Source organism: Enoplosus armatus, chromosome 23, assembly GCF_043641665.1.
Source record: "Enoplosus armatus isolate fEnoArm2 chromosome 23, fEnoArm2.hap1, whole genome shotgun sequence".
In the NCBI taxonomy this organism is placed as follows: domain Eukaryota; kingdom Metazoa; phylum Chordata; class Actinopteri; order Centrarchiformes; family Enoplosidae; genus Enoplosus; species Enoplosus armatus.
This window is the reverse complement of record NC_092202.1, coordinates 14026120-14046155: the sequence shown is the minus strand read 5'-3', so window position 1 is coordinate 14046155 and position 20036 is coordinate 14026120.

Sequence of the window (20036 nt, the reverse complement as noted above, 5' to 3'; positions counted from 1 at the left end):
ATGAAATCCGGGGAAGTCCATTCATCCCGCTTAGGAGATAATAAATTGGTTGAGTTGTTGGCTGTATATAGACCTCACGAGGTGACCCACCTCTGTGCTTACTGTGTGCTGGTACTGTTTTTTCCCCCCCCTTTACAGTACCTTCTCCTTTTCATTGTTGTCCTCTCTTTTTCATGTTTCACTTTTGAATGGTTTAAGAATAGAAAAGCTTCGACTATGCTTCTGTCACATAGATAAATAACCTACTACAGCAAATGTGAGGTCCTACGTGATGTTGTCAGTACGCTGATTTCCACACACGGCTGACGGGTGCAAAATGAAAGACGAAGGGGTTTACTGGTCATGATGTTGTTTAGTGTTGGAGGATAAATGTCCGGACAGAACCGCGCCATTTGACTTTGGTTGCACTAAAAGGAAGCGTCTCTAGGAAACTTGAACAGTGCAGATAAACGGAACGTTCGCTGGCATTGTGAGAGGTTGTAGATAGGAGGCTTCATCCCGGGAATGGAATTTTTTAACACATTCAGAATGAGTAATGAGCTGTTAGGATTTACATACCCGGTGAGACACAGATGTGAACAAAACAGAAAAGAAGCAAACAGAAAAAGGCAGAATTGAGTTAAAGCAGAAATGCAACTCATAGAATCCCATGTACTGGACACAATCTTGGTATATCTCTATTGGATTTGAATATTAAACATGTTATTATATAAGTAACATATAAAATGCTTCCCTTATTGTGAATTAATGCTTTCTCCTACAGTGTTGCCAGATACAGCTGATACGGTTTGAGTCAAGGAATCAGCATTGTGGCATAAGTCTTCCTCATGTTACTGATGTATTCTGTATTATCCACTCATGTTCTTTTATTGAGAACATATTGGGAAAATGTATAAACGTTTGACGCCGTTACATCTTCTTCTGCCTGCAGCAATGTGTGTATTAGGCACACACATACTAATGCAAGCATGAAAACACGCGCTTGTGAATAACACACACCACACACAGAAAGTTGGTGTTTATGGTAGGGCTGGGTGACATAACCAATGTAAACAATGTAAACTATGTATGTATGTATGTATGTATGTATGTTCTATACTAATATGTATGTATGTATGTGCAACCCAACCGGTCAAAGCAGATGACCGCCCACCTAGAGTCCTGGTTCTGGAAGTTTTTCCTTGCCACTGTCGCCAAAGTGCTTGCTCGTGGTGGGAACTGTTGGGTCTCTGTAAGAACTTTATAAAGAGCCGGTCTAGACCTGCTCTATTTTGTAAAGTGTCATGAGATGACTCTTGTTGTTTGTGTGATGTGGTGCTATATAAATAAAATTGAATTGAATCTTACTATGCATGTATGTATGTACTATATTATTATGTATGTTTGTATGTAGTATATTACAATGTATGTAAGTATATATGTATGTATATATGAACTATAACACTATGTATGTTTGTATGTAGTATATAATTATGTATGTATGTACTGCTTGGTAAGTATGTTTGCATGTACGTACTACGATGTCTGTATGTATGTAAGCAGTATATTACTATGTAAGTATGTATGTATTATATTTCTATGTATGTATGTATGTATGTATTAAAGTATACTTAATACATACATACATTGTAATATAGTACATACATACTTACATACATAGTATAATAGAACATACGAACATACATACTTACATAGTAATACTACTATACTACTAACATACATAGTAATATAGTACATTTACACATACATACTAATGTAGTACATTTGTATATACGTACTTACAAACATACATACATACTAATATACTACATACAAACACAGTTCGTAATATAGGACATGCAAACATACATACATACACACACACACACACACACACACACACACACACACAGTAATATAGTACATATATACATACATACACACACACAGTAATGTACTACATACATACATACAAACATAGCAATATAATACAAACATACATACATAGTAATATAGTACATACTTATACACATAGTAATATAGTACATTTGTACGTACATATATACATACTAATATAGCACATACAAACATACAAAGTAAGATAATGCATAACTACATACATACATACTAATATAGTACACAGAAACACATACATATATAGTAATATAGTACATACACTATATTGCCAAAAGTATTCACTCACCCATCCAAATAATTGAAATCAGGTGTTCCAATCACTTCCATGGCCACAGGTGTATAAAATCATGCACCAAGGCATGCAGACTGTTTCTACAAACATTTGTGAAAGAATGGGTCGCTCTCAGGAGCTCAGTGAATTCCAGAGAATTCCAGCGTGGTACTGTGATAGGATGCCACCTGTGCAATAAGTCCAGTTGTGAAATCTCCTCGCTCCTAAATATTCCACAGTCAACTGTATTATAACAAAGTGGAAGCGATTGGGAACGACAGCAACTCAGCCACGAAGTGGTAGGCCACGTAAAATGACGGAGCGGGGTCAGCGGATGCTGAGGCACATAGTGCGCAGAGGTCGCCAACTTTCTGCAGAGTCAATCGCAACAGATCTCCAAACCTCATGTGGCCTTCAGATGAGCTCAAGAACAGTGCGTAGAGAGCTTCATGGAATGGGTTTCCATGGCCGAGCAGCTGCATCCAAGCCATACATCACCAAGTGCAATGCAAAGCGTCGGATGCAGTGGTGTAAAGCACGCCGCCACTGGACTCTAGAGCAGTGGAGACGCGTTCTCTGGAGTGACGAATCGCGCTTCACCATCTGGCGATCTGATGGACGAGTCTGGGTTTGGCGGTTGCCAGGAGAACGGTACTTGTCTGACTGCATTGTGCCAAGTGTAAAGTTTGGTGGAGGGGGGATTATGGTGTGGGGTTGTTTTTGAGGAGCTGGGCTTGGCCCCTTAGTTCCAGTGAAAGGAACTCTGAATGCTTCAGCATACCAAGAGATTTTGGACACTTCCATGCTCCCAACTTTGTGGGAACAGTTTGGGGATGGCCCCTTCCTGTTCCAACATGACTGTGCACCAGTGCACAAAGCAAGGTCCATAAAGACATGGATGAGAGAGTTTGGTGTGGATGAACTTGACTGGCCTGCACAGAGTCCTGACCTCAACCCGATAGAACACCTTTGGGATGAATTAGAGCGGAGACTGAGAGCCAGGCCTTCTCGTCCAACATCAGTGTGTGACCTCACAAATGCGCTTCTGGACGAATGGTCAAAAATTCCCATAAACACACTCCTAAACCTTGTGGAAAGCCTTCCCAGAAGAGTTGAAGCTGTTATAGCTGCAAAGGGTGGACCGACGTCATATTAAACCCTATGGATTAAGAATGGGATGTCACTTAAGTTCATATGCCAGTCAAGGCAGGTGAGCCAATACTTTTGGCAATATAGTGTACATACATAGTATTGCAGTACATACACTCATACATACATAGGTATGCAGTACACACATAATAATATAGGACATACATACATACATACGTAGTAATTCAGTACATGCAAACATACATAGTATTGTAGTACATACATGCATACATAGTAATATAGCACATAAAACATATATAGTCATATAGTACACACAAACCTACAAAGTAATAAAGTACATACATACCTGCAAAGTAATATAGCACATACAGTACATACATAGTAATATACATACAAACATACATAGTATTAAAGTACATACAAACATACATACATAGTAATGTATATGTATGTACTATATTACACATACAAACATATAATAATATAGTACATACAGACATAATAATATAATACATACATAAGTACATACTTACATACTTACATACTAACATAGTAATTACATACCTAGTAAAAAAGTACATACTAACATACATACTATATACATACATGAATAGTCATATAGTACATGAAAACATACATAGTAACATACATACATAAATACGTGCATAGATAGTAATAAAGTACATACAAACATACATACATAGCAATGTATATGTAGGTACTATATTACACATACAAACATATATTGTAATATAGTACACACAAACACACATACATAAATACGTACATACATATTAATATAGTACATACATACCTAGTAAAATAGTACATACTACATACATACATGAATAGTAATATAGTCCATGAAAACATACATAGTAACATACATATAAAAATACATAAATATATACATGTATAGTAATATAGTACATATATGCTTACATACATACATACAAACATGCAAACATAGTAATACAGAACATGCAAACATACATAGTAATGTAGAAAGTACTTACATACATTGTAATATAGTACATACATACACACATAGTAACATAGTACATACAAATTAACACAGTAATATAGTACATACAAATATACATAGCAATACACAGTAATGTTCTACATATATACATACATAGTAGTGTAGTACATACATACACACATAGTAATATAGTACATTTGTATGTACGTACGTACATACAAACATACATACTAATATAGCACATACAAAGATATATAGTCCTATAGTACATACAAACACGTTAGTGATACAGTACATACAAACATCCATGTAATATAGCACATACATACATACAAACATACAAACAAAGTAAAATAGTACATACATACATACATACATACATACGAATATAATACACACAAACACATATAGGAATATAGAACATACATACTGTACATACAAAGATACTTGTTAATATAGTACAAACCAACATACATAGTAATATAGTACATGCAAACATACATAGTAACATACATACAGTACATACACACATACATACTAATATAGTACATTTATACATACAGACATAGTAATATCGTACATACGTACACACACACACACACACACACACACACACAGTAATATCGTACATTTGTACATACATACATACATACATGATAATATAGCACATAAAACATACATAGTAATATAGTACTTGCAAACATACAATGTGACATACATACAGTACATACACACATACATAGTAATATTTGACATACATACATAAATACATACATACACAACACAGTTAGTAATATAGGACATGCAAACATACATTCATACATACATACATGCTATTATAGTACATACAAATACACATAGTATCATAGTAGATACAAACATACATAGTAATATAGTACATACAACTATACATACTTACACAGAAACACACAGATAAATACATACATACATACATACTAATATAGTATGTACATACTAATATAGTACATACAAATATACATACATGAATAGTAATATAGTACATGAAAACATACATAGTAACATACATACATAGTACTATAGTACATACACACACACACACACACACACACACACATACATACATATAGTACATACAAACACACATAGTAATATAGGACATACATACAAACACACAGTATTATAGTACATACATACATACTTACATACTAAGTAATATAGTACATACAAACATACATAGTAATATATTACATACATACATAGTAACAGTAATGTAGTATATACATACGCACATAGTAATACAGGACATATAAACACACATAGCAATATAGCACATACAAACATACAGTACATACAAACATACATAGTAATATATTACATACATAGTAACAGTATTATAGTATATACATACACAGATAGTAATATAGTATATACAAACACACATAGTACTACAGTACATACATACATACACAGTTAGTAATATAAGACATGCAAACATACATAGTGACAAAGTAAAATACATACCTACATACATACATGCTAATTTAGTACACAGAAACACACATACATACATGGTAATATAGTACATACATACATAAATAGTATTACAGTACAAACATACATAGTAATATAGTACATGCAAACATACGTAGTAACATAAATACATACATACATATATAGTAATATAGTACATACATGGTTATATACTTCATAGGAACATACATAGTATTATAGTACATTCGTACATATATACTTACATACATACATAATAACATAGTACATACAAACGTGCAAAGTAATATAGTACATGCATACATACACAGTAACATACATACCACATACATACCCAGTAATACATACAAATATACATACATAGTAAACTATGAAATACGTACATACACAGTAACATAAATATATACATACATAGTATTATAGTATATATATACATATATAGTAATATAGTGCGTACATACATATATAGTAACATAGTACATACATACACACATACATAGTAATATAGGACATGCAAACATATATAGTAACATACATACATACAACATATAAACATACATACATATATAGCAATATAGTACATTCATACATACATATATACATACTAGTACAGCACAGATATACATACAAGCTAATATCGTACATACACATAGTAATATAGTAGATACACAAATACATAGTTACATGCAAACACACATAGTAATATAGCACATACATCCATACAAACATACATAGTAATTTAGTATATACAAACATATTCTTACACATAAACACGCAGTAATATAAGCACACACATACATACTTACATACAAACACAGTTAGTAATATAGGACATGCAAACATACACAGCAACAAGGTAACATACATACATACATACATACATACTTGCTTACATACAAACACACACACACGCACACACACACACACACACACACAGTAATATAGCACTTACATACATACAAACAAACATACATACTAATACATAGTACACATAGTAATATAGCACATACATCCATACAAACATATATCCATAGTATTATAGTACATACATACATGCATACATACATACATACATAGTAATACAATACACACATACATACTAATATAGTACATACAAACATACATAGTAATACAGCACATACAAACCTACATACTATTGTAGTACATACATAGTAATATAGTACATACAAACATACATACTTACCCACAAACACACAGTAATATAGAACATAAAACATATATAGTCATATAGTACATACAAACCTACATACATATATAGTAATAAAGTACATACATACATAGTAATATACTATATAGTACATACGTACTTATATACTTACATACATACATAGTAATACAGAACATAGAAACATACATAGTAACAGAAAGTACATACATACAAACATACATTGTATTATAGTACATACATACATACTGTACATAAAGTACATTGTAATATACTACATAGTACATATGTACATATATAGTTACATACATACATATATACATAGTAATACAGAACATGCAAACATACATAGTAACATAGAAAGTACATACATACAAAATACATAGTATTATAGTACATACAGACATAGTAATATAGTACATACACATATACACACTTACACACAAACACACAGTAATATAGCACATAAAACATATATAGTCATATAGTACATACAAACTTACATAGTAATAAAGTACATACATACATAGTAACAGTAATATAGTACATACAAACCTACATAGTAATAAAGTACATATATACATAGTAACAGTAATATAGTACATCCATACATAGTAATATAGTACATACCAAAACACATAGTAATATAGCACTTACATACAAACATACATACATATGAATATAGGATTTACAAACATACACGTAATATAGCACATACATACATACAAACATACACACATACATACTTAGTAATATAGCACTTACATGCATACAAACATACATACATAGTAATATCTTACATACATAGTAATATAGTACATATACATACATATAAACAAACATACATAGTACAGTACATTTGTACGTACATACATACATAAATGCATACATACATACATACATACAAACACAGCTAGTAATATAGGACATGCAAACATACATAGTAACAGTAATGTAGTATATACATACGCACATAGTAATACAGGACATATAAACACACATAGCAATATAGCACATACAAACATACAGTACATACAAACATACATAGTAATATATTACATACATAGTAACAGTATTATAGTATATACATACACAGATAGTAATATAGTATATACAAACACACATAGTACTATAGTACATACATACATACACAGTTAGTAATATAAGACATGCAAACATACATAGTGACAAAGTAAAATACATACCTACATACATACATGCTAATTTAGTACACAGAAACACACATACATACATGGTAATATAGTACATACATACATAAATAGTATTACAGTACAAACATACATAGTAATATAGTACATGCAAACATACGTAGTAACATAAATACATACATACATATATAGTAATATAGTACATACATGGTTATATACTTCATAGGAACATACATAGTATTATAGTACATTCGTACATATATACTTACATACATACATAATAATATAGTACATACAAACGTGCAAAGTAATATAGTACATGCATACATACACAGTAACATACATACCACATACATACCCAGTAATACATACAAATATACATACATAGTAAACTATGAAATACGTACATACACAGTAACATAAATATATACATACATAGTATTATAGTATATATATACATATATAGTAATATAGTGCGTACATACATATATAGTAACATAGTACATACATACACACATACATAGTAATATAGGACATGCAAACATATATAGTAACATACATACATACAACATATAAACATACATACATATATAGCAATATAGTACATTCATACATACATATATACATACTAGTACAGCACAGATATACATACAAGCTAATATCGTACATACACATAGTAATATAGTAGATACACAAATACATAGTTACATGCAAACACACATAGTAATATAGCACATACATCCATACAAACATACATAGTAATTTAGTATATACAAACATATTCTTACACATAAACACGCAGTAATATAAGCACACACATACATACTTACATACAAACACAGTTAGTAATATAGGACATGCAAACATACACAGCAACAAGGTAACATACATACATACATACATACATACTTGCTTACATACAAACACACACACACACGCACACACACACACACACACACACACACAGTAATATAGCACTTACATACATACAAACAAACATACATACTAATACATAGTACACATAGTAATATAGCACATACATCCATACAAACATATATCCATAGTATTATAGTACATACATACATGCATACATACATACATACATAGTAATACAATACACACATACATACTAATATAGTACATACAAACATACATAGTAATACAGCACATACAAACCTACATACTATTGTAGTACATACATAGTAATATAGTACATACAAACATACATACTTACCCACAAACACACAGTAATATAGAACATAAAACATATATAGTCATATAGTACATACAAACCTACATACATATATAGTAATAAAGTACATACATACATAGTAATATACTATATAGTACATACGTACTTATATACTTACATACATACATAGTAATACAGAACATAGAAACATACATAGTAACAGAAAGTACATACATACAAACATACATTGTATTATAGTACATACATACATACTGTACATAAAGTACATTGTAATATACTACATAGTACATATGTACATATATAGTTACATACATACATATATACATAGTAATACAGAACATGCAAACATACATAGTAACATAGAAAGTACATACATACAAAATACATAGTATTATAGTACATACAGACATAGTAATATAGTACATACACATATACATACTTACACACAAACACACAGTAATATAGCACATAAAACATATATAGTCATATAGTACATACAAACTTACATAGTAATAAAGTACATACATACATAGTAACAGTAATATAGTACATACAAACCTACATAGTAATAAAGTACATATATACATAGTAACAGTAATATAGTACATCCATACATAGTAATATAGTACATACCAAAACACATAGTAATATAGCACTTACATACAAACATACATACATATGAATATAGGATTTACAAACATACACGTAATATAGCACATACATACATACAAACATACACACATACATACTTAGTAATATAGCACTTACATGCATACAAACATACATACATAGTAATATCTTACATACATAGTAATATAGTACATATACATACATATAAACAAACATACATAGTACAGTACATTTGTACGTACATACATACATAAATGCATACATACATACATACATACAAACACAGCTAGTAATATAGGACATGCAAACATACATAGTAACAAAGTAACATAGATACATACTTACATACAAACACACATACATATGAATATAGGACATACAAACATACATGTAATATAGCACATACATACAAACATACATAGTAATATAGTACATACATACATGTGTATATACATACAAATATACATAGTATTATAGTACATACATTCATACATACATAGTAATATAGTACATACAGATATTCATAGTATTTTAGTACATACATACATACAAACAAATATAGTACATACGTACACACACACACACACACACACACACACACACACACATACATACATGCAAACATACATAGTAATATAGAAAGTACATACATATTTAGACATAAAGTACATACAAACCCAGTTAGTATTATAGGACATGCAAACATACATAGTAACATACATACATAATAACAAAGAAACATATAAACATACATGTAATATAGCACATACATACATACAAACATACCTATCAATATAGTACAAACAAACATACATACATAAATACAAAGTATTATAGTACACACAAACATGCATAGTAGTATAGTACACACAATTATACATAGTTATACAGCACATAAAACATATATAGTGATATAGTACATACATACATGCTAATACAGTACATACAAATACACATAGTAATATAGTAGATACACACATACATAGTAATATAGCAAATACATACATACAAACATACATACACATATACTAATATAGTACATACAAGCATACATAGTAACATACATACATAAAAACTTACATACAAACATACATAGTAATATATTACATACATAGTAACAGTAACATAGTACACACATACATAGTAATAGTATAGTAGTAGTATACATAGTATACATAGTAATATACAACATAGAAACATATAAAGTATTATAGTACATACATACATACATATACATACATACTAATATATTACATACACACACACACACACACACACACACACTATGCAGTTTGTAATATACATACATAGTAATATACTAGTATATATACTATATATAGTGTTATAGTACATATATACATACCCTTCATGCTAATATAGAATATACTAACATACATAGTAATATAGTACATTCATGCATACATACATACATACATACATACATAGTAATACAGTACATACATACGCCGTTAGTAATATAGTACATACACACACATACACATATACAGAGTAATTATACATACATAGTATTATGGTATAGTTTAGTGACAATTATCGGTGGGTTATTAACATTGCTCACAATCATTTGATTTAATAAATAAATGACATACTGATTAGGGGACCTTTAAAAACATGTCCTCACCGCACACCTCCCTGTGTGCCCACACACATATACAGCCTCAACCTCACCACTTCCCGCTCAGTTCCCAAGCACGCTAACCTTAAATCAATTCCATTTCGTTACACTCGCCTCGAGTTTTAATACGCGTGTGCCCGCGCTACTGTTTCTGTGTTTAGATGTCACATCAGCGTGCATTAACGTCTTCTTTCTCAGCCAGGCAGGTCTGGTCTGCCGTGCAAAGCTCGATCACTTCCCAAAAAGCTCGGCACCTTTTACACACACACACACACACACACACACACACATTAGCCCAGAGAGAGTGCAGGGTGGTAAATGAGTGGATCCTGGTTGCGTGATAGAGCTGAAGAGTCTTGGGAGGCGGCGAGGTCAGGCCGGATGCTGCTTCAATGCCACGGCAGTTTAATTAGAGCGCTCTATAATGGAGCCCTATGTGGAATCGCCCTTAATGAGTACCTAGTCATTCTATGTGTCCTTAATTTGCTCCACACAACTGAGGCCATGAATAATCTCAAACTGTGAATGATTATCTAAGGCCGGTGGAGGTGGGGGGGGGGGGGGTCGGTCGGACGGGTCGGGTTTAGCTTTCACCATCGAGCTCAAGCTTCGAAGGTGTCGGAAATGCAGTTTCTGCAATCCTCAACGTCGACTTTACATTCCCCAAACACACACACACACAAGCATAAGGATGATGGTTGCCATGGCAACTGGGCAAAAATAGTAGGAGAGGGATGCCGAAGGGTACACGCATAGATACACTCATCAACACGCAAGCCCTCTCAGAAGCTGAGTGATTTTGCTGTCCTGCTACACGTTTGTCTCCTCCCACCCTGAAATCTCTCCATCTTTTATCCTCACCCCTCGCTCTCCTTCACCCACTCTTCTGTCTCTCTTTCACACACACACACACACACTTTGTGGGAGGGTGTACTGCATGCGTGTCAGACAGACAGACAGACGGTGTAATCTGCTGACAGCCAGATTGATGGGTAAAAGTGTGGTGGTGTTTGTACGGCTTCATTCCAGCGGCGGAGGTTTTGGAGGCAGGCTACCTGTTCATCCATCACCCTCCTCTCTGCCCTGCAATCTGGACTTTTCTCTGCAGTGACAACCACTCTCTCATGCGCACACACACACACACACACACACACACACACACACACACACACACTTATACTTATGTCCCTGCATATTTTATATACAGGCACGGACACAGCCATACTGCCTACTGTATAAAAACACACTTTTTGTGCCTGCACATACTTACACATGCCTGCATTGACGCCCACAGACAAAAAGACACTCCACACACACACACACACACACACACACACACACACACACACACACACTTGTTCTGACTGTCTAAGGTTTCGCTCACTTTTCTTGAGCTCCCTTTATGGCCCATTTTTTAGCCCCTGCTCTTGTATCCAGTTATTTTACCCCCCCCCCCCCCCCCCCGCCCCCACACACACACAATTCACCCACCTCCTGCTCCCTTCCATTTACACACCGCTCCTTATACACATTTGACTTGTAAATTGAGACTCTATTTGTGTCATGCCCAAGAGGTGCTGTCAATTAGTCTAAACACCGTGACGCATGTGATCTTGTGAGGAGAGAGTGAGAGGGAGGGAGGGAGGGAGGGAGAGAGAGCGACAAGGAGGAGGCTTTTGTCTGGTGTAGCACCATGGAGGGCCCTCCTGGTGGTAGAGCAGATCCCAGATCAGTGCGAGTGTCGTCAGAGAAAGCCTCCACTCCAACCTACTGAGCGTCTTGGCAGGAAGCACTGATGAGACGCCCCCCCCCCCCCCCCCCCCCGGAGAGCTGCCGAAAGCAGGGGAGTGTTGGGATTCCCGCTGGTGAGGCTGCACACACTGACTGTGCAGCATATGTTGGGGAGGCCCGCTGGGCAGGACGTACACCCACATGAGGATTTCTTCACAACACATACCCCGTTACGAATGAGTGACATATGATATATATGATACGCAGCGGACAGACATTACGCCAGTTGAGCAGATGTTTGGAGAATATAGTAGCAATATAAAGTTATGGTCTTCCACCAGGAAGAGCCACACGGAAGCTTCCTGGGATTCTGCGACACAAACTGGATAAATGGTGAATTGTGTCAACTCTCTTGCAAACACAGCTAGTCAGAGCAGTCCTTTTTATATCTTAAATCTAATCTGAAATTGTTTTCTCTCCTGTGTTTATGACTTTTAAGAGCAGGTTTTTTTTCTTTCTCCCATCCGTGAAACTCCAGGTTCACGTTACTAAAAGCACTCATGTTTTTCTTCCAGGAGAGTTTGAATTTCTCCGTGCGCTCTAAACACAAAGTACATACTGTATATTCTTCTTTTCTAGCCCAAAGAAACAGTATGTACTTTGTGTGAGTGAGAACTAAACGCATAACCCAGGAAGAGAACTGTGCAAGCATGTCCTCAAAAACACCTATAATAATAATAATAATGATGAAGAAAACAAAAGGTAGTAAATTGCAGTAATCAGGAAAGAACTGACAGAAAATGAAGGGAGTGAAAGATGCAACATAGGTAGGTTAGTGGGGGGGGGTGGGGGTGCAGTGTACAGTGCATTGGTCTTGCAGCACAGTGTTCACTCTGCAGTCTGCAGGTGTCTGTGGACTTGGTGTCAACATATTTTGCCAGGCGCCTGTATACTACGCCGGGTGACAGAACGTGACGATTTACCTGCCTGGTTGTCTTTGGGGACTTCAAACAAAGTCTGTTCTGTTCCTGTGGGAGCCCCACCCCCACCCTACACCCTACACCCCACACCCCAGTCATAAATGCTGCCTTAGGGTGCATGATCACACACGCGATTAAACACTGAACACCACACGCGCGCACACGACCAAACACACACACACACACACACACACACACACACACACACACACACAAGCATCTCACAGTCCATTTGAGTTGAGAGGCAAATAAACAAATTGAGTTTGAAGCTTCATCGCCTTCTCTGATACTCGCACGCACCCGCACGTGCACGGACACACACACACACACACACACACACTCGAGCACGGTGCTGCCGAGACGGCGTCATTTGCCGATCGTCTAATCTAACCAGTGATGTCATATTATTTGTGAGGAGCCAAGTTCTCGGGCGTGTTTTACAGCAAAGCTTCTCTGTCTGTGGGGAAATGATGCCACAGCTTTGTTTTTGGCATTTCACTCCTTTATTTTGTGATGAATGTCGAGCAGATCGGGGGCAGAAACCAAAACCCCCCCCGTCTCTGAGGGCGAGGAGGTCATCAAGTTCTGGCTTGGGGGAGTGTTTTGCGGCGTCTTATCGTGGCGTGATCCGCGCATGCGTGCACATCATATTTTACAGATTGGTGAGTAAACGGCCATGGGGTACATCTCACAGTTGGAGAGAAGATTGGATGATGAAATAGGGAGGAAACACCGCAGAGACTGGAGAGGAGAAGTCTGGTTCTTCTTCCCTTCTTCACCTCCGCTAACCCTCTGCTCCAGATTCACAAACACAGCTTCTGGCTCCGTTCAGTCCCCCCTTTGGAGAGAGCGATGCGTCCGTGGAGGATGGAAACCGAGGCGTTTATCACGATGAGAGGTGATAGAACGAAGCGGCTGCGCTGTCAATATTTGTACAACGTTTTGCCGCGGTGCATATTTAATGAATGAATCGAAAAAAATATCAATCAAGCGTGTGCCTGATGTGGCGTCCTGTCTTTGTGCCACCACAGCACAAAGTGAAAGCACCTTGATTCCTAAACATTAATGCTGCGTGCACAACTTGATTGAAGGAGAGCGGATGTCGTCTTCCAGTGGAGGGGGAGTGACGGGGCAGCTGTGCACTACTGCCCCCCGGTGGCTGTCGAACTCCTTTGCTGACAAATGATATCTTATTTTTATGCTAGGGTAAGACCTAAGAAAGACATCAAACTGTGTGAGGATAAACGTTGTGCTATGTGTGTGTATACCTTACCACGCGTACAAGGCGCCATACTTACTATGTGTTGGCAAAGAAGACCCTCTGAACTGAAGCCTGCTCCGGATCAGGATAGCTGATCGGGATATTGCCATGGCGATGTACCCAGGTTGACAGTGAAAGTCTGAGGTCGGCCCCCGGACATAGGCCAACCCTACTACTTCCTCTGTGACGCAGGGCCCTGGGCCATGAGAAACCCATGTGCCGCCGCAGTCCACTTCACGTGGCCTTTGCTACCACATATTCAGCATCAAATGTGTTTGCTAATTGTATGTAAAGTACTCAACCAGAGACCTGTGAAATGGTGACTTGCCTGTGGTCTGAGTGCCATGAGTTCTCAAATTGTGGACTTTCTTTACCTGAACGCCAGCGAGCTCCAGGCTGTTAGTGGTACAAGCAAGACAGGACTCGGTGAATGTTATCGTGCTTTAGTAAGAAGCCTATCGGAGCGTGGTGAGCGGAATCTTACTTCCCTCCACTCAGAGAGAACCGAGTGGACCTTTCCCAACCTTCCTGTTCACAAGACCTCTGGGTCAAGAAACGGCCCCGACAGGACTCACGGAGAAATGCTGAGCGTCAACTGGTAATGGACCTGAGCCAATCTATTAATTCACATGCGTGCCCCCCCCACCCCCCCCCCCACCCCACCCCAGCACTGACCCTTTTAAGGGCCAGTATCCCGCGGCCGGGATGATATCTGGATTCCGCTGAGACTCACTGAGGGAACAAAGAACAAAGGAACTGGTTTTGTAATGAGAGAGAGAGAGAGACATGGGAGAATCAGACAGTCATTCTATAGAAACATTACATTTTCGGTGCCCCTTAAACACACAGTATGTAGTTATGTTTATTCACGTCATGTCATTTCATTTGAATGAAATTGCCACAAGTTACTTTAGCCAACCTTAAGTTGGGTCGACTGTCCATACAGCTACTGCAGCTAACACGCTGTTGGTCGAAGAAAAAAATCGAGCTATGTTGTATGTTGTAGCGTATGCATTAGCCTGGTGGCTGGCACGAGCCAGTTGTCGCAGCAGCACACAGTAAGCTAGATCAATACTGAAATATCATATCGATAGATTAGGTCTCCACTGGGTTACTGGGCGTAGTATTGTGACATTGCATTCCTTCCTTCCAGGCATTTCCCATGTTTCCCTGGAAGTGATAGCAACTGGAGGGGTTAAAGGGGATATGACCCCATTGACGGGCGACCAAATGAAACGCACCGCTACCTTGAATGAAATCACGGATTTCTCTGGGTTTGAACGTTGTTGGAAACATAGGTCTAGTCGGAAATATATCATCTACACTCCTCTATCAATACATTTATTGTAAGTTAATTTACATCATCTTATCAAGCAGTGACAGTAGACCTAGAAAATAAGATTGAAGAATGACGTAGTGTAAATCCCCACAGCAACAGCATCGCACTTACCTCAGCCTCCGTCTTTCACAAAAACAGTCTTAAAGAGAGAGAGAGAGAGAGAGAGAGAGAGAGAGAGAGAGAGAGTGCGCAGAAGTAAAGCCACTGTGACTACATGCTGTTCTTGATTGGAGAGGTGTTGAGGACTATACTTGTATGATTGCTCTTTAAAGTTTGGAACATTAGCAGGCTTTCGCCGCTGTTTCCAAACATCTTCGCCAAAGTGATTTGCTACTTGCAATGATTTGTTACAAGGTACAATTTGGCACTGGCACGTGTAATCTTCATGAAAAGAAAAAAAAAAAAAAAAAAAGTGGTTTCATACAAAACTCTCATAATAAACTTAAAGTCATTTGTGTGTGATGTGTGTGAAACTAAACAGGGGTTTGAGAAAGAAAAGAAATATACTGTAGGGCTTGAAATTCGTTCAGTCAGGAGGATATAAATTAGATGTCTTTATAGGTTTTATATATTCCTGTGGGATCACAGCCACGTTAACACCGACAGAACTCTCCTGAGCTAACATCTGTACATCTATAAAGATTAGCAACACCTTGGAAGGCCATAAAAAAGCAAAACAAATGTAAAAGTAGCAGAACAGCTCTACCACTGCAGGTCTGATTAAAGGTCCTATATTATCCTCATTTCCAGCTCTATATTTTCATTCTGGGACTCAACTAGAGCAGCTTCGTATGATTCACGTTTCAAAAAAAGTCCTTATTTATCTTCCACTGGCCCTCTATGCAGCCCCTCAGTTCCCCCTCTGTCTGAAACAAGCCGTTTTAGCTCCCATCTCTTTAAGGTCACCCTCCCTAAAAGCCCACTTTCTTGTGATTGGCAAACTTTCCCGGAAGCGCAAGAGCACAGCACCCCCACCGCCTCATCCTTCTAGCCGGTGTGCTCGGCGGCTTAGTAGTTAGCGGTTACGTTAGCAACGAGGAAAGCCATCTGTCCTCAAGAAACTGACTTTCCTGCACAACCAAAAAAGGCCTGAAACCTGAAGAGTAGTCCTGAGCAGAGCGCTCCGATAACAGACTGAGCGGGTGGAGGAGCGTCCCTGTGGCAGATGACCTGCTGGTGGGTGGGGGGGCGTGGCTGAGTGCGGCGACTGTATAGTTGTGACATCACAACCTTACGGAAGTCCTGGCGGCTTGTTCAAAGGCACGGTGTCTGAATACATTAGACTGAGAGACAAGGAGACGATAAAGAGACCACGCGACACAGGAAGTAAGAAGTATATAACCAAGTGTATTCCCTCTGTTAATGTACACATATTTAGAGTCATCTCACTGGAACACTTTACAATAACATTTAGAAAGAACAGGAAGATACTGGGAGGAGTATGCTTGGAATGGAGAAAGAGAGAAACCAGACAAACGTGGCAGGAGGGTGAACCGATGGAGCCTGTCAAACGAAATGGCTGCCATCTTGTCTCTAGCCATATCGACAGAAATAGATATAAAACAAATTTAAAAAAAACCAAAACATGGCGGATGGATAGAGCCTGCTTTCTCCACAGGGTATGGGGACATACAATCTGCCATACAGAGAAAAAGGAATCGATGCAGGACAAAAAAAAAAAATAGATTGAGGATGACAGATGGAGGATGGAATAAAAGGAGAGGAACGTTTCTCCCCTGGAAAAGGAGAATTCATGTTCATAACCCAAATCACATTTGTTCAATTACCAAAAGAAAGTACATAGAAATTTCATTTTCCCAGAATCATAGTCATTTTTTTCTCCGAACAGGAATGATAGTAGGGAAAACACATTTCTCTTAGTAATGGGATGAGAGTCAAATATTTAGACATTTCACAAACTTTTTTCAGGATTTTTCTTTTCTTTTCATGGTACAGTTGTCTTTTTTTTTTTTTTAATAGAGTTGAGAAAATTGGAATACTAGAGTTCTGTTGTACATCTTCCAGGGAACTGCCGTTCACATTTCATTTGTGTGCTCTTCCCACAAAGTTTATGCTTTGCCCATTGGCTGCCATCAGTCCAGTCAGGCTAGAGAGGGGGGCGAAAGACACAGCTGCAAGGTATCTCTCTCAGTGGAACTCCAGCAAGAATGAATTCAGAATTTCCCTAAAATGTCTCTCATTTTCTCCAGAGAAAGGAATCAAATCAAAAAAAAAAAAGAAAAAGAAAAAGAAAAAGAAAGAAAAGAGCAAACCAAAGTGACTGAGTCTTGCAGCAAGGCATTGCATCAGCCGTACTGTTCATGAGAGAGTAGTGGGGTCTCGGGAGCGGGGGGGGGTTTGGGCGGTGAAACTGTTCTGACGTCAAAAATCCTACAGTCCGTCTTCGCTGCGCATTATCAGCGTACTCTCACTTTCCCCACTCGCTCACGCTTTTAGGTCCACAGGTGTCTGCAACGTCTATACATATATTTATAATTATATAGAACTGAGTTCATCTGGTTTGCTGGGGTTTTTTTTTTTCTGTTTTTCTGTTATTAGTAAGGACGTGACACAGTTTCTCTGCTGGCCCACTAGGGGGGGGGGGGGGGGGGGCGCCTCGAGGCCCCAGAAACACATGACACAGATCTGCTGGAACAAAAGACGACCAAGGGGTTTTGGCCTCAACAAGTTTTTGGCGGCTAAACGTACAAGTTAGCATCCATTAGGTTGGAGCGGTGGTATCTCACACAGTTGCTACGTTTTAACGTTTGTTATGATCATCGATCGTCGTCATATTTTCTTGTTTTTTTAAAACTCCACAGAAAGAAAAACAGTTTTATCTCTTTTTCGTAAATGAATACTACATGCTTGAAACACGGCAGAGTTTTACGCTGCAGCGGCTGCTGAGCACCGTAGACAAGGAGAGAAACAGAGTGCCGGGGGGGGCCAATGAGAGGAAGAGAGAGAGAGAGAGAGAGAGAGAGAGAGAGAGAGAGAGAGAGAGAGAGGTCTGACAAGAGGTGAGAGAGCAGAGATGTCGAACACTTGCAGAGGTGGGAGAGCTGGAGTTTGACACAGTGTTTCTGTGAGCTGGCAGTATATTGATTTTACAGATGGATGTCAAGTTGCTAATTCAAG